The sequence below is a fragment of the Rattus norvegicus genome, chromosome 18 (genome assembly GCF_021556685.1).
Source record: "Rattus norvegicus strain SHRSP/BbbUtx chromosome 18, alternate assembly SHRSP_T2T, whole genome shotgun sequence".
Taxonomy (NCBI): Eukaryota; Metazoa; Chordata; class Mammalia; order Rodentia; family Muridae; genus Rattus; species Rattus norvegicus.
Genome location: NC_141551.1, coordinates 5,878,169 through 5,903,563, shown reverse-complemented (window position 1 = coordinate 5,903,563; position 25,395 = coordinate 5,878,169). Strand labels below are relative to the sequence as shown.

The window sequence follows — 25,395 nt, the reverse complement described above, 5'->3', positions numbered from 1 at the left end:
GATTGGAATGTGGGAGCCAGGGGTGAGCTCCTGTGTAAAGCGTATGTCCTGTCTGCAGTCAGCAAGTGAATGGAGGGTCATTTAGAGCCATGCTGCTGTGAGAATGCTTTCGAACTCTCGACTTTAGGTTTTGAAAGCCCTCTGATGTAGAAGAGCCTGCTAATGAGTAGGCTGCTTGTGTAATTTTTTTTTTGAACTTAAAGTAAAATGTAAAATGTCAGGCAAGCATCCATGACTTACTCCAGGGAGAGGGGCAGCTAATGATTAGTCTTCTGTTTACAATTAAAGTCTGATTTCTTCTCCTAATTTCGGTTGACTTGCGATTGGTCCTCTGCACTCCTAATAGACCTTGTGGAGTCTAAATAGATTCTGCTTTGACTCCCAATTACCATGCAATTAAAGGACCTCCACATGCTGCCCTTTCATTTGGTTGATACTCATTTTCTCTGGGCTCTTATTCTACAGCCTTCTTTGAGTTGCTGTATCAGTTCTTTATAATTTGCTGTTTGGATTTTAGTGACACACCATCCCAATTTCCCCATATAGCCCTCCTTTATTTAAAAAGAAAAACAACTTAAGAAAATCACCAATGTGCCTGAATAAACTTCAGTGGAAATGAGTGGTTTGAGAATGGACTGAATGGAGAGGAGGGTGACTGAATCATATGCGTTTAGTGCCAGCACTGGGATGACATGATGACTAGCCAGGTTTCTTTGTCGTAGCCTTCTTGGTATATCCAAATACTCAGACTTGCTTTCTGATGTAAAGGACTGTTTGCTCACTCTCTGGAGTATGTGTATCAGCTGTTTAATAATAGGATGTTCCTCTGTCAATAAATCAGGGTCCTAGGAACATGAATATATATATATCTGTATCTATCTATCTATCTATCTCTCTCTCTATATATATATAGATAGATAGATAGATACAGATATATATAGATATATATAGATATCTCTCTCAATATATATATATATATGTATATATAGATATAGATATAGATATACATACACATTCAGGACCAGAGTCTTTGGGTCTTACTGGGTGGTGGTTAGCCAAGATGATAATGAGAGAAAATTAGGTGATATTTCTGCTTAGCAAGGAACTATAAAATACCTACTCCTAACACTGGCCTTGAAGGAACACACTGTACATCCCAAGAGAAGCACTTGGTATTTATATAGGACCTTTCCCAGAACCAGCCTTAAAGGTGACTTCAGAACAGTGATTTCAGTAGGATAGAACAGGTGAGGCCTTTCCAATCAAACACGGGCTTCTACAGCTCCACAGAGTTGTGGCCCTGGAGCCCCGGATCTCCCAAGGTCCGGAAGGCCACAGGAAGAAGTCAGTACATGGAGCTCTTAATGATGGTCAGTTTAGCACAGTAAGCAGCAATCACCCTCAGACCTGCAAAAAGAACTGACTTACTGTTCTTTCAGCTTCCTCACGATGACTCAGGAGGCCACCCAAAACTGTAAATAATCGAAAGAATATGTGATGCAAATTTGAGTTTATTTCGTTTCATAGCAGCTCCAGTTAAACAGCTCATTCAGCTGTGTGCACCAATAAATAGAGTGGAATTGGAGTTGACAAGAGGGGGTTCTCCTGTCTGTGCTCACATTGCCAATGGAGTTGCAGAAATGCTTTCTGGTGCAAAACAAAGGATTCAGCAACTGAAAGCAGCCATTCTGAGCCAGCCCACTTCTTCCTTGCCTGCTGATGAAGCACCTAATGAAATGTGAAGAGGTCTGAAGAGCTGTAGGTAGAAGAATGGCTAAATGGGAGAGCGGGGTACTGTGAGGAAAGGTCTAGTCTTCTGGATGAAGGTGCATAAAACAAACTTCCGGGATGGACACAAGCACCTAGAAGGAAGGAAAATAGCCTACAGGGAGGGCATCTTTCCATCATGAATATCCTCTGAGATGTGAACCATGTCAAAACAGGTCATAGCAGGCATAACCTGGAATCCATTAAAAAAAAAATCAACCCAAGGGGTTGGTGGAGAAGAAATTCTAAAAAGAGAAAACAAAATACAGGCTGATGAGTTGCCCTTTCTCTTCTTTTCCTGTCCTAATTTCCCTCATTTTCTTCATTTAATCAGGCCTCTGAGATCACTGAGTCAGCGATTGACTTGAGGGGTGATGTGGCGTATATGTTAGAAGTCATAGCCTGTGTTAGAGATGCTGTGGTCATGGTGTCTGTTTACAGGAATAGAAACCCTAACTAAGACATGGAGGAAGGATTTATTTTAGCTCACACCTTCGGAGCTATCAGCTTATCACTGGCAGGGAGAATGTAGTGGAGTAGAGCGATTTGCATCGCAGTGGTTAGGAAGCATAGGAGGGCACAGGAGCATTAATGATCAAGATACATTTGCCAAGCATGTGCCTGTTAGGCCCTACCTCCTCTACCCTTCACCACTCCCAGACTATGTGGTTTTATTATGAATCCTTCAAAGGGTCAATCCAGTCATTAAATCAGAGCACTCAAGCAGTGATCTCTGACAATGCCCAGAGGTGTTCTCTGCAAATCTCCCCTTCCCCCGCCCCCAAGTCTAAATCTGATCTAAATTTACCACTGGCAAAGTCCTCATGAAAGAGGCACTAACCCCACGTGACAGACTCATAGATTTTGTGAGGGGTGGATTTCCTCTAAGAGGTCAGTACCAGACTTCCCTGAGCCAAAGGGAAATGAGAAAAAGAATAAAGATGGGGCCAGTTTCCTAGGGACAGAGTGAAGTCGGCTCTCACTTTCTACCTACATTCTCAGACATCCTAAGGTGAGGCTAGAAGGGACCCACACATGGCTCCGCTCCATCCATCAATGACCTTGTGTCTCAGGGTGTTCATGATCACATCACCCCTGGCTTTGGACTTGCAGGATTCCCTTACTGTTGAGTGTAGTGTTTTCTACTAGGCAGTATGAGCAGGGCCTAAGGATACTGAACAGGGTGTGGCTGCCATTGCTCTGTGGGCTCACTATGCAGTTATGATACAACACTCAAGAGAGAGTAGCAAGGGTCTCCTCATTTGCTGTGCTGCTCTCTGTCACTGATGGAGACGACAGCAACCTGAAGACATGGTTGGATCAGGTGACAAGGTCTGTGCTATGGATAAATGCACTTCAGGAAGTGTGTGTGTGTGACTGTGTATATAATATAGCCTTTGGGGTTTGTGGTAATTTTCTAGCTAGAGAATCTTAGTTGCTTTTTTTCCCCAAGGAGGTAAATTTTGCAAGAGAATCATAGAGATATTGACTTAGTAGGTTGACATCAGTGAGAGGCAGAATCAATTCCAAGAATTTCCTATCAGGCTTCTTGTGATCTGAAGTAATTAAATGTATTTATTGCTTAGACAATGTTAGAATTTCTGTAGCTTTTAGCCAAAAGCAATCTTACCAGATACAATGGGTTTTCTTTTTGTCAATTTTTGTATTCAATCATGTTTAAAAAGAAAAAAGAACAGGTGAGCTCTATTTTTGGCTGTGGTTGTAATTTTTTGGATTAAACTGTAATTGTCGACAGAGAGGACATTTTTTTTTTAATCCCCTCCCTTTCTTCTCTTCCTTTCTTCCTGATTGAATTATCTTTAAAAATGTCAGTTGTAGCCAAACTGCCTTCTGAGTAATCTGTTTATGCCCATAGACTTGTTCTGCTCTCTGGGTTAAAGAAACTTCTGTTTGTAGTGGGTGAGTTAGGGCAGAGAGGGAGGCGTAGCTGGCCATAGTGCTGAGAGAACAGGAATGGTGGGTGCTCAGTCATACAGGGAGCTCTAAATCACTGTCTGTGAGGCCAGGAGACACCTGGAGGGTGGGAAAAGTCCTGGGAAGTGCTGTCTTCTGGGTATGCCATAGCTGTCAGTCATGAGCAGGGAACAGTGATGACTACCTATACAGTGCCTGAAGGAGATGGGGCCTTTCACATTCCAGAGGGAGTGGGGGTGAGAGAGAAGCTCATGAGGCTCCTCCACTCCCCAGGGAGCTACAGCCAGTTAGTGGTTTCTGGGGAAAAGGGGAGTCGGTTTCAATGGTGTTGCCTCTGAAGTTGCTCATACTGTCTGTTCTTATACAAGCAACAGGAAGCCTCAGTGGGCCACACAAAAGGCATGAAGGGTGGAGGGGAACTGATTGGAAAGAGGAAGGAGGTGGGGAGGAGTGGGATGGGGGACTAGTTACTTTTCTGCTGCTCTGATAAAGCACCACAACCAAGGGCAGCTATGGAAGAGTCCATTTTGGCTTACGGTTCCAGATGAATAAGAGGCCATCATGGCAGCCGCAGGCAGAGGCATGGTAACAAGAAGCAAGCATGGTGGCCAGAGAAGAAAGCTGAGAGAACACATCTCAGTTTGGCAAGCATGAAGCAGACAGCGTGAACTGGAAGTAGGGAGTGTTAAATATTCTCAAACCGGCTCCCCACCGACATGCTTCTTTCAGCTAGGTCATACCTCCCAGACCTCCCCAAACAGTGCCACTAACCGGGGTCCATGTGTTCAAATGCTCAAAACTCCGTGCCTACGAGCTAGAGTTTCTGTTGCTGTGATAAAACATTATGACAAAAAAGCAGCATGGGAGGAAAGCGTTTATTTCATTTCTACTTCCACATAATGGTCGCATCGCCATAGAAAGTCAGGGCAGGAATTCAAACAGGGCAGGAACTGATGCAGAAGCCGTGGAGGAGTGCTGCTTACCAGCCTGCTCTCCCTGACTTGCACTCTCTGCTTTCTTATAATACCAGCCCAGGGGTGGCAGCTCCCACAGTGACTTAAGCCCTTCCACATCAATCATAAATAAAAAAAAAAAAATGTCCATAAGTTTGCCCACAGGCCAATCTGGAAGGGGATTTTCTTTATCTTGGTTCCTTCTTTCAAAACGACTCCAGCTTATGTAAAGCTACTTTTATCACATGGAATTAGCTAGTGCACTTACAGGAGGCGTTTCTCATTCAAACCAGTATGTTCTACTCCGTGGCCCCACAAGTTCAAGTCCGTCATAATACAAAACGCATTTATTCCAACATAAGAAGTCTGCAGTCTTTTTGTCTTAACGCTGTTTAATACTCCGAAGGTTCTTTGAACCACATGCTTCCAACATAAAATAGCACATGTATATTACCATTACAAAAGGGAGGAATAGACATTTGCTAAGAAAATTCTGGGCCAAAGCAAGATGAAAACACAGCAAGACAAACACCAAGACCTGTAATTTCATGTCTGGTGTCTGGGACTAAAGCTTTAAGAGCCTTAGAAAGTTCTACCCCTCCAGTTTCCTTGCATGCAACAAACATCTTTTCCTTGGGCTGGTTTCACCCCCTGTATGCAATTATCCTTGACAGATGTCTTCAACCTCTTGGAGTCTCTACTATAACACAGGCTTCACTTTCACAGCTCCATGCAATGGCTTCGCAGGTCACCTGCTTTCTCTAGTCCTTTATCCAGGGGTCCCCTGAGACTTTATTCCTGGCCATAGTGACTTTGAAACTATGGAGGAAAAATCCATAGCTCATGTATCCTTCAGGTACCTAGAGCCAGCACCAGGAGTACTACACTGCTAACTTCAGTGTGGGAAAGACCTTGGCCATCTTAAGTCACACAAGCAGCAGCACTTTTATTAAGTTGCCTTCTAGGAGCAGGGGAGCTGTATTCTCTCTTTTTAAAGTTGAAAGATTCCTGGTGGACCTTGCCCTAAGTACTCTTCCTCTAGTGCTAAGCAGGCCCCTGCTCAATGGTGCTAACAGCCACAAGAGTGTGGCCTTTCTTCTGGCACGTGCATTGGCTCTAATGTATGCTTCCTGGCACTCTTCCTTCCTCCACACTGTGTATTTATGTGCTTTCTGCCCTGACTGCTCATCTCCATTGTAGATATGCATAAACATGATCAGTAGCAAGTCACAACTTCAACACTGTGTTGCCTTGAAATTTCCTCTGACAAAGGAATCAGTTCAATACCTTTAACTTAGCTAGGGGAAAGTTCTTAGGGTAAGAGAAGACAACAGCCAAATCCTCAGCTCCCACCTCCACCCTGCCCAACCAAGAATCACAAGAATGATATCTAGCCTTGTATCCCTCTGAAACCCCTTGAAGCTCTAAAGCTGTCTTTGCTCTCAGAACTACTATCTTCCAGGTTTCTATAAAAATGGTTGTTTAAGCTCTGCTTACGATATTCAGCTGGTATTTTTAGTCCAAAGGTCCAAAGCTTTCCACAGTTCTCAGAAAAGAACATGGTCAGTTTCTCCAAAGCAACACCCCACTTCTGGTGCTAACTTCTGTATTGGTTAATCTTCTATTGCTGTGATGAAACACCATGACCAAGGCAACTTAGGGAAGAGAGAGGTTACTTGGCCTCGTGGCTCCAAAGGAGTAAGAGTATACATGGCAGCAGCAGTGGGTGTGGTAGCAGGAGCAGGGGACTCAAAGACTGTATCTCTAACAGTGAACACAAACCAGAGAGAGCAAGCTGGAAGTAGGTTGAGCCCACCCCCAGGGATATGCTTCCTTTGGCCAAGCTCTACCTCCAAAACTTTGCCAAACAGCATCACCATCTGGGGATCAAATGTTCAAATCTACAAGCCTGTGGGGCACATTTCTCATTCAAAGTGCCATTGAAGGGGACAATGAAGGGTGGTAGAGGATAAACATGATCGTTATATATAGTGCACATGAAATTATCAAAAATAATGTCCATATGCTAGATAGTAGATGGCTGGGTCAATCTAAATTCATTTTCACATGATACACAAACAAGTAAAGGTTCCTGTACCAAATAGATAAGCTTACTTATTAATCTGAAGGTTAAAGGTCATGCAAAAGAGATACTGCTTTTGACCTCATGGGAGAGATATTTACAGATTGTCCCTACAGATGACAAGACGCTAATTAAGCATAAGGATACTAGATAAGACCTTTCACTGAGGCCTGAGTAGGATATTAGTTTCATGGAGGTGAAATTCTCCCTTATCTTTATAAAGGAAATATTAAATTCTTTCTTAGTGCTTTGTCTTCTGTATTCAATCCTGCTACTAAGAACTGTGGCCTCTGACTTAGCTTTAATTAGTTAAAGCTAAATTTAAGGAATCTGTGTTAAAATGTGTTCTGATCGACAGGTCGTGGTCATCTCAGTCATTTGCAGGGGGAAATTACTTCACGCATTAAGACGCTAAACCTTTGTCATGTATATTAATTGTCTTTCTCGGGGTCTTTAAACTTATTTAATGGTGTTTTCAAGCCTCACAGGTAACTTTTAAAACTTCGATCTGGAACTTATTTTGATGTAAGAGGTAAGTTAGAATAGCAAGGGTTATGGCTTTTGGTATGGGATATGTGTGCATGCAAGAGAAAGAAGTTAGGAATCCCAGTTTATTTGGGAACTAGCTGTATTCGTTATTTTTCTGTCACTGGGATAGAATACCCTGACTGAAACCAAACTCCAAACAAAAAAACAACACCAAGAAGAAAGGGGTTGCTTTTGACTTAAGACTCTAGAGTCTCTGCCATGCTGGGGCAGCATCAGTGTCCCTGCCATGACAGAAGCCGAGTGACTGCATTTCATCCTCACATAGGAAGCCATAAAGAAAGGATCAGGATGGGTCAGGCTATGAAACATCAAGGCCTGTCTTCAGGGTTGTACTTCCTTTGGCAAGGCTCCATATCCTAGCCCATACCTTCCCCAAACAGTGCCAAAGACTGGGGACCGAGTGTTCAAATGCCCGAACTAATGGGGGTTATTCTCATTCAGACCACAAAGTAGCTACTGCTTTGTCTTTAAAGTGACTTTTATTGACTATACCACTCTTCAATGCATTGGAGGCCACCTTCCTCCTGTCTTGTTGCTCTGCTGACTGGTTATCTCACACAGTCAAAGCGTGGTACTAGCACCCCCTTCCCTCATTTGTGGAGTTTGTGTCGGTATACCCTCTCTGTCCATCTACAGAAGCTTCTTTGCCTGTGATGGGATTATGTCTGGAGAAATCCATTTTGAGGTGGACACATGCTAAATCAAGAACACATTTGATCACTGTAGCCGTCTGAGCACCACAGCTTTTAGAGGCAGGGCTTACTGTAGAGTTACTCTGTTTTCCCTCATGATCTTGTGGCACATTGGGAGTTTGGCTTGGTGGTGCCACCATGATGAAGTAGAGTTATATCAAATGTTCTAGAAAATATTCCAATTCAAAACTTAAAGCATGTTTTGTACTGAATGGAGGTTGCTTAAGCACCATCATAAAATCAAAGACCTATAAGTTGAACTATTCTAAATTGTCCTAAACTGGGGACAATATACCCAGGCCATTTTTCTCAGGTGTGCATTCATGCACGCACACATGCTTGTTTACATGTCCACTCGTGCGCATGCGTGTGAGTGTGTGTGTGTGTGTGTATGTGTGTGTGTAGTATGTGTGTAGTATGTGTGTGTGTATGTGTGTGTGCTGTGCTGCAGATTGAACCCAGGACATCAAACATGTTAGACACTGCTCTCTCACCAAACTGTATACCAAACTCCCTACAGTGTATCTTTAAAAGAGTATCTTGGTTCTTTGTGTATCTTGAGTCTTTCAGATTGATTTTTAAAAACCTAGATCTCACTCTTTCAGGCATTATTTTTTCCTGTATTGATTTTTTCCCAAGAAAATAAATTATAAAAGTAACATATGTTTGCTAGGACAAATTCAAACAATAGAGACAAATAGAGCCTTGACTTCCCGCCTCACCCACCCCACCTCTCACCCCTATCCCCACCCCTGCTAACCAGCTCCTGTCAGACATACATGGGCCAGCCTTTTCTAGTTCCCCTACTCTTACACAGAAACACATTGTGTAGCTCCCAAACATGGGATGTTTTGAGTAGGAATTCTCAATCCATATTTGGAAAGAGACATTTCTTACTTTACTTACAGTGTATCCTGTGATGGATGGTGTCATCTACCTCACCGAAACAGCAGGAGACAGCTCAGGACCACAGAGCGCAGGTCTAAAGACTGTGAATCTGTTATTGGCTTATATATCCTTATTTCAGTCTATCACTGAGGAAAATGAAGACAATAATTGGAAGAAGCTAGGAGCCTGGAGGGAAGAACTGACATACAGGTCAGGGAAGCATGCTGACTTTTGCTCAGCCTGTCTTCTTAGATAAACCAGGACCATGTGACCACAGTGGGCTAGGCCTTCCAACGTCAGCAATCAATCACAAAAATCCCTTCCCCCAGACTTGCCTACAGACCCACCTGACAGAGGCAGTTTTCCACTTGGAATTCCTTCTCCCCAGATGACCCTAACTTGTGTCACGTTGAGAAAAAAAAAAAAAAATCCAACCAGGACAGCCTGGGAGATACTTGGGAGAAAAAGTTAAGGTTCCTTTGCCCCAGAGTTAGGGAAACACTGGGTAGTATGTTTTCCTTTGAATGTTTGTAATTCAAAGAGGAACACCAGATAGTTTGTTAGATCCCATCATAAAAGATTTACTCTGTCTAACCAGTGATATCCAAACCTGTTTGATCAGAAAACCTTTTTACGTTTTGAGACAAAGCATATAGAAAACAGTTTGGGAAATGTGGCTTAGACAGACAGCTCCATGATTGACTTGGGGGTAGGATGGTGAGCCCATTTGTGCCATCCCCAGGTCTGTGGCTTGCAGAACAATAGTGCCACCCACCAAGTTATAGAAAAAAATAATCCGGAAAACTGATTTTGGATATATTAAGTTTTGATGCCTTTGGGAGGTCAGAGCGGAAACGCTTAGGAAGCTGGGAATCTTTAGGTCTGGGACTTGGGCAAGAGGTCATAGCTTGAGGACAGGGGTCAGAAAGTTTGCTTTGGATGAAAGCATGTTGTCAAAAAAGGCTCATTTTAAAAATGCACATATATTACCTAGGAAGGGTTAGCACTAAATTATTAATATTTATTATATTATCATATTAGCTCCCTATCATTTGAAAGCAGAGATCAGGCCTCTGCAGGAATGGAAATCAGGCCTGGTGAACTGTGAGTGGAGGGTCAGCAAAGACAGTCTGAAGTGATCGCTCACCTCTTGGAAGCTTTTTTTTTTTTTTTTTTTAAATGCTAAAGAGTTTACCAAGTGCCCTCTGACCCCACATACTACCTATTTGTTTATTTTTAGACAGGGCCTCACAGCATAGCTCCAGTTGGCCTCGAACTTGTGGTCTTCCTGTCTCACCTTCTGTAGTGATAGAAGTGTGTGCCACCATGCCTGGTTCTGCCCTGTACACTCGATTTTTGTGTTCTTTGCCCCAAACAACATGGACCTTAGCTTTGAAAGGACCACACAATTTAACAAGTGTTAAGTCCCTGCACTTCCACTTCCTGATTGTGTTCGCACGCCTGTGGGCTTCTCTGTCACCTATTACTCAGTTCCCAGGTAAACATAGGTTCAGGGAACATGACTGGAAGACCATTCTCTCCCACTTCTGCAGGCATCTACCCAACTGAAGCAGGAGGTACAGGGAGAAGAGGATGCTAGTCCATGATTCAGTCAGTCGTCTACTCTCTTTTCAGCCCGGGCCCTTTTGAAGCAAGGGGATGAGGCCTGGGAAGACACAGCATAGGCTTCCTCTTTCTGGGTTTGCCCTGACTGCTGACCAAGTGACCTAACAGCAAACTCACTGTGTCCTCTGCCATAACACTCAGAAAAGGACAATCATACTGGCTTTTCTCACCTCCCAGGATCCCTGTGCAGGAGTCAGGAAGATAAAGAGCTGTGCTCCAGTCAGTGGGAAGGATAAAAGGATTCTAAATCCACAGCATTTCCATGGCCGCATTTTAATATGGCTACCACCGGGTATCCAGAAGGTAACAATTCTCCCAAGGGGGTTTAATCGTCTGGGCTCACATTGGCGGACTCCGTTTAACCTGTGTGCTCCAGTTGATTGGGTTATTGTGTGTGGATTGCAGGGATTTCAAGGTTCACTCCATCATTCCCCTTTTGATATAATTTTAATGAGATTTTCCTCATTCTTTTGTCGCATGGCAGGCTACAGCTAGAATAAATATAAGAAATTTTTTAGAAATGCAAGTAACAGGAGGTCTGGGAAGATGAAAAGTGCAGAGAGAGAGAGAGAGAGAGAGAGAGAGAGAGAGAGAGAGAGAGAGAGAGGGGCAGGGGATGAGGTGAGAGGGCTGTTCTCAGATCCTCATGCTTCTTCTCTCAATGGCTTTGGGACACCTGGGACCTGGCTTCGTGTGCCCCATGCTCTGGAAGATAACAGTGGAAACCTTGCCAAGGCCTCTGAGAAAATGTCTTTGTTAAATGCTTAAAGAGACTACGTTTCTTCCAGGAAGCCCTACCACCAGGCTTAGGAATCCAGGCTTTGAGTTGTACAGTCGGAAGACATCTACATGGTCTGCATTCGCCCTACACTCTGACCTCCGGGGCTCTTCTGTGAGAGGGAAGTTGTAGGGGCTACAGTGGGACAGTAAAAATGAGATGGACACTTCAGAAGCACCTACTTTCCTTAGACCAACCCGGGGGCCATTTAAAATCCATTTATTGGGGAACACAAGTGTTACTCATCAGTTGAGTCTCTTCTGTAGAAAACAAGCGAAGAAGTGAAGAGAGTGGTTATCCAGCAGGTGGCTTTACTTGGGAATTCATCCATTTTCATGTCCCTTGGGGTGTGTGTGTGTGTGTGTGTGTGTGTGTGTGTGTGTCTTTGTAGAGTTTCATCCATTTTTCTTCCCTTGAAATGTGTGTGTGTGAATGGGCATGCATTTGGATATGACTGTGTGTGTCTTTGGATAGAGAGCATAGGGGACTGGAACACATTGCTCCAGTGTCTCACCTACCACAATTTAATCTCAAAACGATTGAGAAAAGGTGGAAGCCAAATCAGTAGTCTAGCCCCTTCTTCCTGTACCTTCATCACTGGAGAAGATGCTAGACTTAACAGCACCGAGGGGACTATGTGCTAAAAGCACTGCCTTCCACTGTTTTCACATTGTTACTACACGAGTGTCTCAGTGGTCAGTGTTTCATGCTAAAATGGCAGGGTTCATTGTGTCAAACAAAGGATGGGATAAGATACAGAAAAGCAGCGGTGAAACTTAGATTTATTATAGAGAAAGATAAGGAGAGTAGACTGCAGAGGTTAGGGGTGTGTTCTGGCTGACAGGAGCTCAGCCATGGGACCCTCCTTGTTTCCAGGTCTAGGCACTTTTAGTTATAGAGTGCAGGGAGAGGTATTGACATAGATTACCGACACTCATAGGTCACATCATATCCGTCGGAACATGCTATCTCATCCTCTTTGTACCATACGCGTGGGATATTGATTATATTCATTACCCCTTATGTGGGTCCTGGCAGCCTAAAGGTTTTCATGGGGTAACACTTTCCTTAGTGAGCATGCATGTCCCTAGAGGACTCCTCTACTGGGGTTCATTTTGATTGTGGTCATGTTCTTGTTGGTGTTTGACTGTTGGAGGGGGTTTACATAATCTCAGGGTTGGTCTGGGGGCAGTTCAAGAGATGGTTTTTATTTCGTGATGGCCACCAGGTCCCAGATTTAACCTTTCTGTATGGCTCAAGTCATCCACATCCAGCCACACCTTTCCTCTTGAATTATATATTTACCTTTCCCTGGCTTGCTTTTCATAAAAGCTAAGCCTCTCGTCCTCTGTTTTAACACTTTTTTACAAATTAATGTTCTTTGCTAATGTTATAGTTTGACCATGAAGAGTTCTTCAAGAACTCCTGTGTTTCAAACTTGATTTCTATCTAGCAGGTCCAATCACATGCTTCACCACGAGGGCTCTGGCCTAATCAATGAATTAATGTAGGTTTGTAACTTGACTGCATTATGAGAGTTGGTAGAAGCTTCTAGAAAAGTAGGTACTAGTGGGAGAAAGTACATTGTCCTAAGTGTGTTTCTTGGAGCATTGTATCTTGTCCCAGGTCCCAGGCTCTTCCTTGGTCCATCTCTCCTTTCTCACTGACAGGTAAGAAGACTCGATCTTCAACGTTTTCCCACTGAGATGCTGTTCCTCACCACAAAACCAGAAACAATGGAACTAACCAACCAACCATGTAGACCTCAGACACTGTAGGTCTGGATAAATCTTCCACCACCTTAAGGTGGTTGGTTTTCTCAGGCATTTGTCACAGGGATAAAGAAGCCAACTGAGACAGTCAAGATGGACATACAGACTTTCTGTGGAGCTCCCCCACATTTGCATGGACAGACGGACTTTCTGTGGAGCTCCCCCACATTTGCTTATTGCTTATGTTCATGTACTTTATTGTTGTTTCTTTCCCCCCTTTCTAATTCCAGATACCTAGCTGGACAGTCCAGAAAGGGAGAGAAAGAATTTTGTTTTCCTCTCCTATTGGGTTAAGAAAGGTCCCAGTATCTGATACATTATAGGGGTGGACCACTCAGATTATCCAATAGGCATGAAGTATTAGTTTTTCCATTTCCTAGGAAGACTCGAAGAGATTTGGGCCTGAGTCTGCTCCTTGTATAGCAAACAGTTTTAGTTTGGTTTGATTCATGCTGGGTATATTAGTCTATTTCCTGTTGCTATAACGAGACCTGAGACTGGATATTTTATAAAGAAAAGATGTTCCTTTGGCTCACAATTTAGAAAGCTACAGGTCTAAGAGCAGGTGGATCCATCTGCTGGCTCTTTGGTACTGCTGATCACGTGACCATCAACGGCAAAGGTAATGACACTGAACATGTAAGGTGGGCTCGCCTTATAACAGTCTGCTCCTAAGCTTCCTGAGGGCAGAGAGCACACTTCCTAACTTGATGTGTCTCATCGAGCTTTGCGGTGGGGGACATACTAAAACCATATCCAAACCATTGTAGTAATGGAGAGGTTTTTCTCTCAATTTTCATCTCTGGAGTGGCTGTCAAGAGGAAGGCATCCAGGAAAGAAGACCATGAATCAATTGTCAGGATATGGATAAGGGAGGGGGTCCCAGAGATCTGTCTCTGTCTCTATATCTCTCTCTCTCTGTCTCTCTGTCTCTCTCTGTCTCTGTCTCTCTCTCTCTCTCACACACACATACACACACTCACTCACTCACCCTTCTCTCCTCTCCCCTCTCTCTTGTTTAGAGGACTTCTCACTATTGTTTTAGATATTACAATGCTATAGTTCTTTTGTGGAGTTCTCGAGATCTCAGAAAAAAGGAAGAGAGCAAGACTAGCTGTGTGGGGCTCACAAGTCTGAGCATCCAAGAAATGAGAGTTCAACAAACAACTTAGAAAATCCCTCCAACACTTCATCACTGCTCTTGGCACAGTTCCTTTTACCTAGTGATTTTATTTTATGGATGAGAATATGGCATTCCAGAAACCAAGTAGGTACATTTGTTTTCTAAAATAGAACGTTCTGTCTTTGGGGTGAAGGTGCTGTGTTCTCTGGCATTTGTAAGTCAATACTTCTGTTAAGATAGACTCTATTCCTATCTATGCCAAGAATGACAATTAGAGTGTGGCCAAAAGAGTGGGCAGGGTGTGTCACTGTAGATGTCCTCACCAGGACGTAATCAACCAGGCTTGGGTGAACCATCAGTTAGTCCTGAGAGCAAGGAGTGTAGGAGTGGTGCTTACAGTGTCACTGTTTGTTTTTCTTATTACTTGGGGACAACTTTGGTGATGTCTTTCAGGACAGAAACTGCTCGCCGTAATTGGACTTAACTTTGCTCTGCCAATTTTACTCGCTATTTACATGGTGCATTTTACAGCTGCCAGCATGGGAACACCCGCTGTCAGCTCACCTCCTCTCGAGGTGCTTGAGCACAAAGAATCCCATTCCCCTGGCTCCAGGCTCTAGATCAGTGGTTCTCAATCTTGAGTGTACATTAGAATACCCCGAGGGCCTGTTATAAATACCAATGGCTGGGCCCCATCCCAAGAGAGTCTGATTTAATTGGTCTAAGTGGGACCCTATCATTGGTATTTTTCAACAGCTCCCTAAGTGATCCTAATGAGCAGCCAAAATTGGGAGCCACCGCTCTGGATGGCTGACTCATCCTACATAACCCGTCAACTGGAGTCTCTATGGCTTCTGGGGCTGTGTAAGTACATGATGCCTTTGTGTGAATCAGAATGAGGTGCCTCTATTACAGCACACTTTGGGGAAATGCGTTATTTTATCTTTTTTAGATTGACACAGCTACATGGATACACAATTTGGCTGTGGCTTTGCATGTCTGTCCTGGTGACTTCCAACTCAGCATTAGCCTTGAGTCTTCTGGTTTTTTCATTTCCTTCTAAGGCTGTCTCCTGGGTCCTGGCCTTACAACATTCAAAGAAGTCAGGAGGAACACTTCTGAAGTATGCTCTGAGGAGCTCATTGGATCCTCCCCTCAGCTAAACAGCCCCGACTGGTACATATTCTAAAAACTTCCATTTAAAGTTTCTGGAGAGTTCCCTAAGAATACATAGTGAATAAAGAAACATTTATTGAAGAAAATCTGCTAGATCTTTGTAAATAGTTGAAGGTTCTGGAATTCGAGCCATGAGTCCCCTTTACTCTCACCCTGAGCTGGTATGAGGACACTTCAGTGGTGGAGGGCTGCAGGCAAGAAGACTGCATGGGCTTTCATTACCCTCTTGTTCTTCAGCTGTAACTCAGGGTTACACAAGCTTCCTTTAGAGCAGAGATTCTCAGCCTTCCAAATGCTGTGACCCTTTAATACAGTTCTTCATGTTGTACAACATCCAACCGTAAAATTAATTTTTTGCTACTTTGTTATTAATTGTAATGTAAATATTTGCGTTTTCTGATTGTCCTAGGTGAACCCTGTAAAAGGGTCATTCCACCTGAAGGGTCGCAACACACAGGTTTAGTGAGCACTGCTTTAGTGACACAGGTACTATTCCCCCTCTAGCCCCAGCTCCATACTGTAGAAGCTTGATTTCAGGTGGCCTCGGGTTACTTCAGGCACAATTACTATCACCCCACCCCATTCCTGGAATCAAGTTCTCATTCCAGGAGACCCCAAACGAAGGAGACCCCAAATGCCTCATTCACAGGGAGAAACAGGTCTCTTCTTCCTGCTACAGAGCCTTCCTGCAGAGGGAAAGGCTGAGTAAAGAGCAGGGAGCCCTCAGTTTCTTTAGATTGGGATACAGTATAGTTCGAACTTGAGAGTATGTCTGAAGTCGGCAACTTCACGACAGCAACAACCGAAAGCCCAGACAGGACAGAGTTAGAAAAACGACAGCTGGGAAGTGCTACCCAGGACTGGAGACGTGGAAGGAAGGCTGCCTTCAGAATAGGGCCAGGTTGGACTGGACTTGACAGTAGGATCATTTATGGCCCAGAGTATTGTCAAAAATAGTTAAGTAGCCATCTAGTCAGCTGATGGTCCTTAAAGAGATGGGAGAGACAGCAATAGAGACAAAGGAGTAGGAAACTAAAAGTAAATCATGGGATGAGCCAGCAGGAGCCACCTCAGGGGGCTCTGTGCACCCCACAATGGCCCCTTGGAGGAGTCAGGAGAAAGACATCACAGTAAATCTCAGTCTAGAATATATACAAACAAAAGTAAAGACCCAGAGAAATGGTGATGGGGAATCGGAGCTTAAAATCCATGACCTACACTTCTAGTTTACAAATGATGATGATGATATGTACAGAGAAACCAGTAAGTTCATCCCAGGCTTAGGGACAGAAGCAAAAAACAAAAGACCCAGGTGTTAGACTTAACAAGCATTTTGAGCACCTGTCATAATCATATATAATAATAAAATTGATATTATATAGGGTGAGGAGATGGCTAAGTCAGCAAAGCTCCTGGCTTATAGGCTGAGGTTCTGAGTTCAGTGTTCAGAACCTTCACAGACCAAGCTGGGTACGTTGGCATGTGCTGAGAGGTAGCTGGGAATCCTTGAGGCTTGGCCAGCCAGCCTGGCCTCTTTGATGAGCCGCAGACCAGTAAACGATCTTTTCTCAAAAAACGTGCGCGCGGGGGGCGGGGTGGGGTGGGTGGGTGTGTAGGGCGAGTTCGGTGGTGCTCAAGGAAAGACATGTGAGATTGTCCCCTGGCTTCTATGCACAAATGGGCAAACGCAAAAATGTTATACAGCAAATACTAAAGAGTGGAAGGAAATTATGCCTAAAGAAGTAAAGGAAGGTCCGACAAGGGACCGTGAAACAGACAGACAGACAGACAGACAGACAGACAGACAGACAGACAGACAGACAGACACTACAGCGCAGTCAGGCTGTACAGTGAGCCTCAAGACCTCCTGCTGTTCTCTTAGAAGGCTGCGTTTACTTCCCAGCACCACATCCTGTGCCTCATAAATGCCTGTAACTCCTGCTCCCGGAGCTCCAGTGCCCTCTTCTGGCCTCTGCAGGCACTGCACGCAAGTGCACATAGCTCCCGCCCCCATATGCACATAATTAAAAATTAAATATCTAAAAAGATCTGAGTATTTTTAGATTGAAAAGTACAGCAATCAACATGAAACCCGAGGGTGGCTCGGTGGATATCTGAATCAGTGTAGGAACGAGTGAGCCGAAAGACAGTCATAAAATCGTGTAGCCTGCAAAGCAGGGAAGAAAGAATGATCAACAGTGATCTGACATCAATGTCCAGCGTCGTTAAGCACACTAACATATGTACATAGACATAACATGTAACATACGTTACACAACATATGTACCATGCCACAGATGGAGACGACAGAAAGCAGACAGACGGCAGGAAGAAATGTCTGCAAACATTTCAGATTTCATGACAGAACTTACTAATACACAGTGAAGTTAAAGGGCGGAGAGAGGAAAATGAAGGGATGGTCCTCCAGTAAGAGGAGAGGAGTGATGTGTGCTGTGCTAGGGGGCCCCTGTGAGCCGTAGCTGACTCATTCTGGACTCTGCGAGCCAGGAGGCAGTGGATGGTGTCAAGGGAAGGACTGAAGCTCAAAGAGCCAACCTGTTCTCAAAGCTGTGTCAGCTGCTTCTCTGTTGCTGTGATAAGTCTTCCATGGAGACTTATAGAAGAGCTTATTTTTCGCTCAGAGCTCCAGAGGGTTAAAGTCCATAATGCTGGGGACAACATGGCAGCAGTGGTGGACATGTGGCAGGCATGATGGCTGGAGCAGGAACAGGAGGGCCCATGCCTTGAACTGCAAGTATGAAGCATGGAGAGAGGGGGAGGGGAGGGGAAGGGATGGGGAGGGGTAAGAAGAGGGAGAGAGGCAGAGGGAGGGGGAAGGTTGGGGGAGGGGGAGGAGGAGGGGGATGGAGAATCAGAGAGAGTATCAGGAGGTGAGGCTTTTCGCTCTCAAAGTCCTCCCCCAGTGTCAGACTTCCTCCGGTAGGCCCACCACCTAAACCTCTCCCAAATAGCTCCACCAGCTGGGGATCAAGTGTTCAAACCCAAGGTGAAATAATGAAGCCTACAAAAACAATCTGGTTGCTAGAGGCACATCTTAAAGGTGACACTAAAAGTGGTTTAAAAACAAAACTGAATAATGTTTGATTTTGCACAAAACATCAGTGTGAGAAGGGCAAAAGCAGCATGTGGGGAATTATAAAGGCTCAGCTTTCTTCATCCAGCCTACGGGAGAGCATCTGTGTGCTCCATGTCTCTCTGTCTATATATTTGTCTGTCTGTCTGTCTGTCTGTCTATCTATCTATCTATCTATCTATCTATCTATCTATCTATCTATCTATCATCTATCATCATCTATGTATCTATCATCTATTTATCATCTATTTATCTACCATCTGTCAATCATCTATCTATTATCTATTATCTATGTATCTATCTGTCTATCCATCTATTATCTATTACCTATCTATCTATCTCTATCTATCTATCTGTCTGTCTATCATATATCTGTCTGTCTATCATATCTATCTATCTATCATCTATATATCATCTATCTCTCATCTCTCTCTCTCTCTCTCTCTCTCTCTCTCTCTCTCTCATCAATCACCTATCTAATCTATTGTCCACCTTCTGTCTCTGTGCTGTTGGGCTGGCTGTATGGACAAAGATATATGGTATAAATAGCACAAAGCATGAGCACAGAATAGAACTGGTGTCAGAATAAAGTCACACTCAGTGGTAATTGAGATTAACAGGTACAAATGAGACGAAACAGCCATGGTAAATGAGAATGGTGGTATAATACTCTATATGGTTAGCACCAATAACATGACATTTATTCTTAGGTTTGCAATTTATATGTTTGCATAATAAACTTTCATATAAATTCACATAAAAATAGTAAGACAAAAATGAGGACGAAGAAACAGTATATAAGAGTAACTTCACTGAAATGAAGTTAGTGGAAATTTGAAAGATCTTAAGTGGATTCTGACAGGTGAACACGTGCATGAGAAACCTCAGGGCAAACATTAGAAACCCCATCAAAATAATGACAGGCTCAGCAGCAGACTGTTACAGGAGGTAGTTCTTAACACGAAGGGAAGAGGTGAAGGGGTGGGGGGAGCAGAAGTGACTGCAGACCCTTGGGAAACAGAAGAGAGCAAGTGTGGAAATCTCATTGCATTAGTAATAGTGTGGGGTCCAAACGGGCTGAGCACTAGAACAATAGCAGACTGGCAGGCTAGCTGTACAATGAGATACAGTGACTATGCCTACTTAGAAATGAATTTAAACACAAGATAAAGGTATGTTGAAACTAAAGGATGGGAAATATATTCTACTCAGAGAGCAAACAAGCAGGCTGGTATAGTCATACTAATGTCAAGACAAACAGATTTGAAAGCAAAATGTTACTAGATACAGAATATTTTATGATCATTAAGAGGCCCTCTCTGTCTGTCTGTCAGTCTCTCTCTCTCTCTCTCTCTCTCTCTCTCTCTCTCCACACACACACACACACACACACACACACACACACACACACACACACACACACACCTTCCTATCTTCTCAAGAATATATCTTGAGCCAGGTGTGGTGGTGCACACCTGTAATCTTAGCACTCATGAGGCAGAGGCAAGCAGATCTCTGTGAATTCCAGGCCAGCAGCCAGTTTCTCCACTCTATGAGACCCAGTCTTGAGCGAGGAAGAGAGAGACACAGAGAGAGACAGAGGCAGAGACAGAGAGACAGAGACCGAGAGAGGATTTTGAAAGTAAATGAAAAAGCTGACCAAATTGAAGGGAGAAACTGAAATTAGTGGTCTGAGCTATGTACTATGGTCTCATTGTGTGGAGGTAGTCTCCTACCGTATGAAGTGGAGTCTCACTGGGCTGCCCAAGCCACGCTCAAACTTATGGATTCAAATGAACCTCTAGTCCCTGCCCTCAAGCACCCTGCACTGTAGCTGTGCACCACCATACCTTTCTCTAAGTCCTCACTTTAAGCAATGGGATAACTAAGAAATTCAACAATAAGGCAGAATATTTGGACTTCCAAGGCCCCTGACATCTATAAACTATTCTACCCAACTGGAGTAGAATATACATTGTTCCCAAATTAAATGGGACATTTTCAAGAGAGACTATGAGACAAGCTACATGAATTTAAGATAACTAATACAGACTGTGCTTTTTGAACACAATAAAATGAAATTGAGAACCAATACAAGACTTTTGAAAGATAAAATGTATTATCTATTTAAAATGTATAGTAGGGGGTGGAGAGCACTGACTGCTCTTCCACAGGTTCTGAGTTCAATTCCCATCAACCATTTGGTGGCTAACAACCATCTATAACAGGATGCCCTCTTGTATGTCTGAAGAGAGTGAGTGTACTCACATACATAAAATAAATAAAAATCTAAAAACAAAAAAGGACAGTATTAAATACGTCCATGTCACTGTGAGACTGATCCCCAGACACTCTCAGCTCACAGATCTGAAACTCTGCACTTTGGAGTGCCGGGACTGAGTAGACTTCCAGGTGTCTTGACTCAGATCTCTGCGTGTGGTGGGGGACACAGGAGCTTCCCTCTTCCTTGATGTTGCTTGAAAGGTCTCTGCTCCTAAAGAGAGCAACCATATTTCGACACACAGTCCCCTCAGTATTTGAGTCAACCACATTTTGGCATTTCTCATTTATTACTTTCTCTTTTCTCTCAGGTGCAGAGAATGCTTGGTTCCTCCCCCACCCCAACTTGAGTCAGGGTTTTACTGTATAGCACAGGCTGGCCTCATACTAGGCTCTTCTAGTCTCAACATTTCAAGAAGTGGGATTGTACTATACGTCATATGCTTAGCCAACTCTTTGCCTTACTTTTTAATAAAAATATTCCAAATATTTATTTACACATACAAATGTGTGTCTGTGTGAGAGCATTACCACGTGTGGGTGCACATGTACATGTTTGTGCAGGTTCACACTCGTGTAGGCTAAAAGACAGCACTGGGTACTCTGAACCTGAAGGCACAGGTATTTGTGATCTGCCTATTATGGGTGCTAGAAACTCAGATCCCCGGGCTGGAGAGATGGCTCAGTGGTTAAGAGCACCGACTGCTCTTCCCAAGGTCCTGAGTTCAAATCCCAGCAACCACATGGTGGCCAAGGTCCTGAGTTCAAATCCCAGCAACCACATGGTGGCTCACAACCATCTGAAATGAGTCTGATGCCCTCTTCTGGTGTGTCTGAAGATAGCGACAGTGTAATCATAATATATAATAAATAAATAAAATATTAAAAAAAAAAAGAAACTCAGATCCCCTGGAAGGGCTGGCGGATTGAATGAGAGTGGCCATATGTTTGGATATGTGGCCCTGGTTGGTGGAACTATTCAGGAAGGGTTATGAAGTGTGGTCTTGTTGGAGGAGCTGTGTCACCGGGGCTGGCTTTGTCATCTGCAAACATCCATTCTCAGTTAGCTCTCTGCGATGATACAGGCACAGGCTCTAAGCTACAGTCCTGGTGCCCTGCTTGCCTGCCGGCTGCCACGATTCCCACCGTAATAGTCATGGACTCTAATCCTGTGCAACTGTGGGCTCCACATTAAACATTTTTTATGTTACCCCTTCCCTTGGCCATGATGCTTTGTCACAGCAATCAAAAAGACCAAGAGAGGCAGGAGTCACTCCTGGCTGCTGAGCTAAGTCTCATGCTCCCAATCCTGCTGCTAGAGGTCTGAAGTCAGTCTTGCTTCTGTAGTCTCCCAAGTGTCAGACAGACGACCACAGTCATGCTAGTGTCTCCCCACCTTCACAGATGCTTCACACCTCCGTAAAGGACAGCCTCCTGCCTCCGTTATGATTCTGCCTTCGCACTCTCTCAGAAGCTCTAGGTTGATGACTGCTTCAGCTCGTACCCATGAACTTCCTCTTCCTCATCTGTGGAATCTCTTCCTGTTCGCCAGTTGTTAGAATTTTATCTGTGTCCATGAATTTGTATCCTAGTGTTCATTTTTCTGATGGAATTTGAACATTTAAAGACACTGCCCTTATTTATTTAAATCAACTCCTTGTAATAAATGTGTTTGTTATTTAACTTATCTATCTATCTATCTATCTATCTATCTATCTATCTATCTATCGTCATCTATCTATCATCTATATATCTACCATCTATCTATATACCATCTATCTACTTACCTATATCTATCATCTTTTCATTCATCCATTCATCTACCTGTCTACCTACCATCATCCATCCACTCATTTTTATATCTAGTTTATTGCTTCTACTTTCTGACTAAACATACTGCCTTTTAAGCTGTGATGGTTAATACATGGAAACCAATCAGAAAAATCCATGGCTTTTGAAATTAATTGAAAATGTTATTTCCTCTGGGCATTGCAGTGTGCTGCTTTCCATCCCAACACTCAGGAGGCAGATGCAAGCAGATCTCTGTGAGTTCGAGGCCAGTCTGGTTTACACAGTGAATCTGAGGCCAGCCTGATCTACCTAGAAGTTCCAGGCCAGCCAGGGTTACATAGTGAGACCCTGCCTTAAAAACACAAAGTAGCAAACTCCATCGCCATCCTCCCTGTGGGATTCCCTTGCAGGCTTTGGTAATCACCACTGAGTTACTGTCACTTTGTTTCATGTGCCTCTAGACTGCAGCTTCTGTTGGCTGCAGGCTATTTCGGATCATGCACACAGAATCTTCCACAGTGCACTCAGCTGCTCCTCTAGAGGAAGATGCTCAGAGCCCTCTCAGGTCCCACTGCCTCCCACATACACGCACACATCTCCCTCAGCCTCATTTCTGCTGGGTTCTTTGGGTTCCCCCCAGCTTATGTTAACAGTAGTGTCTTTCTCTTTGCTTTTCTAAATTCATTCCCTTTTAAGCCACATTTTTTTTTTTTTTGGTTCTTTTTTTCGGAGCTGGGGACCGAACCCAGGGCCTTGCGCTTCCTAGGCAAGCGCTCTACCACTGAGCTAAATCCCCAACCCCCAACCCCCAATTCATTCCCTTTTAGGCGGCTTTTTTTTCAGCTGATGTGTCTTGTTTGAGTGCAGTTCACCAACAGTAAAAGCTGAGGACTTTGTCATCTCAGCTTGGGATCCCCAGGGCAAGAAAGCTATGGAGCCACTGAATCTTCTACCTGATTGTTTGTGTGTGTGCACACATGTGTCTGAGTATGTGTGTGTGCACATGTCTGTGTATGTGTGTGTGCAGATACAAGTGTGTATGTAAGTGCTTGTGTCTGAGTATAGTGTATGCATATTCAAATGTGTTTGTTTGTGTCTGAGTTTGTTTATGTGTGTGTATGTATCTGAGTATGTATGTATGTGCATGTCCAAGTGTGTGTGTTTGTTTGTGTCCAAGCATGTGTGTGTGTGTGTGCATCATGAGTAAATACTTCTCAAATTATTGTCCACCACTGGCCGTATTCCACCAACTTAAACTGGTTTTAAACATCATTATATTTCTAGCCTCATATTTGTGAAGGACACACTCCTGACTTCCTCTCATAACATCATTGGAAGGTGAATCTTGGGACATTTGCTTTTGGAAACCAGACACCGTGCCACGAAGAAGCACAACGACCATATGGAGAGACCATGTGTGGGCGCTCTGGCCAATAGCCCCAGCTGAGATCCCAGATGACAGCCAGCTTCCACCTGCAGACGCACGAGCGAGTGCACCTTCAGAGGATTCGAGCCCCATCTGCTGAGTCTTCCCCATGCTAGCCTTCCCAGCTGAGGCCCCGCACACTGCAGCACAGCCAAGCCGCCTCTGCCATGGCTGTTCTAAACCCCGGCCCTACATATTCTGGTTTATAATAAAATGGCTGTTTAATGTGATCGCATTCAAGGTGACTTGAAAAACTAGGACTACAGTGATTGCAAGAATTTCCATGCAGGGATGGACACATAAAAACAGGGCTGCAGGTTTTCTAAGATCGTGCCTTCCGCTTGTCATGTATTTTCCCCAGACTACGCTGAGTGTGGAAACTACCTACATGCTTTGCAGTTATTTCCTCTCTAAACGCTCAATGCTTAACAAACCCTAACTTTTCTTTCACCACTGAAAACTCCAGGGGGGAAAAATGGTTTTCATGGTTACCTGTGTATCACTAGGAAAAGTGACTTCAAGTTTCAAGTTTAATTTTTGTTTTGTCTTATTTTGGGTTATTTTTTCATTTGTTTGCACTGTAAGGTATATTATGCTGGATAGGGCTTTGGAGTTGGAGGTCGGTGACTTTGGATTGAAGTCCAAGTGCAGAAGGAGATGCTGGGCCGGTTTACTGAATTCTATACTACACAGAATTGCCAGTATTTTAACCGAACAGTTTAGGAATCTTCCCAGTGCTGGTGTCTGTGATTAGTTCCAAAGGCCTGGGGTCCCCTCAAATACCTCCCTCTATTTGGACAGGATTTGACATCCTCTTCCAAAATCGAACATTGGCACATCCATTGAGCCAGTAGTTGCCTTTTAAAAGATGCTGTGACAACAAAAATACCTGCATATAAACACCCGAATAGTTATTTGTGGTAGAATTCCAATGTGGAAATATTAGAATCAATGCAACAAATGCGTTGTTGGCTTGGGAGACGGCCAAAGGATGATCAGTGCTGCGTAAGAATGAGAGAAGGGAAGGCAGCTGTAGCTGCTAATGTCTCAGGTCAGGTGGAACGAGGCAGCAGAAAGGCACGAGACTTTGAAAAGTGAGGCAACTTCAACTACTTGTCAGAATGTATAAAGGGCCAGCAGGCACCCCAGCCTCATGGCTAGCGCTGTCTTCCGCCCCTGGCCACTTTTATTGCCATGATATCTTTTAAAAAGCAGCTGCTGGCTCAAGGAATGCGCTACTGTTTGATTTTGGAAGGAGATCTCAAATCCTGTTCAAATGGGCAGGAGTCGCCGGGCCTTTGGAACAAACCACGGACACCAGCACAGGGAGCATTCTGAGTGATCTGAAATGAGCGTTCTTGTGAGGTAAAGCTGTTTTGCTTCATGCCCTGTTTCTGTAGAGTGGATTCTTCCTGCCTCTTCGTGCTTGGGAGAGGTGTTGGCGATAGATATTTCTGTTCCG

General features: G+C 43.9%; 1 long non-coding RNA gene across 2 annotated transcripts; it reads left to right on the top strand.

Annotated features, from left to right (window-relative positions):
- The first annotated feature begins 3,024 nt into the window (after window positions 1-3,024).
- LOC147999666 (uncharacterized) lies at window positions 3,025-24,163 on the top strand. 2 transcript variants are annotated; one of them, XR_015643108.1, is made up of 3 exons: window positions 3,025-3,099; window positions 10,671-10,796; window positions 23,792-24,163. It is a non-coding gene; the product is annotated as an uncharacterized LOC147999666 (long non-coding RNA). The 2 variants fall into 2 exon arrangements; XR_015643107.1 differs by lacking the exon at window positions 23,792-24,163 and adding an exon at window positions 12,942-13,135.
- Window positions 24,164-25,395: the final 1,232 nt, after the last annotated feature.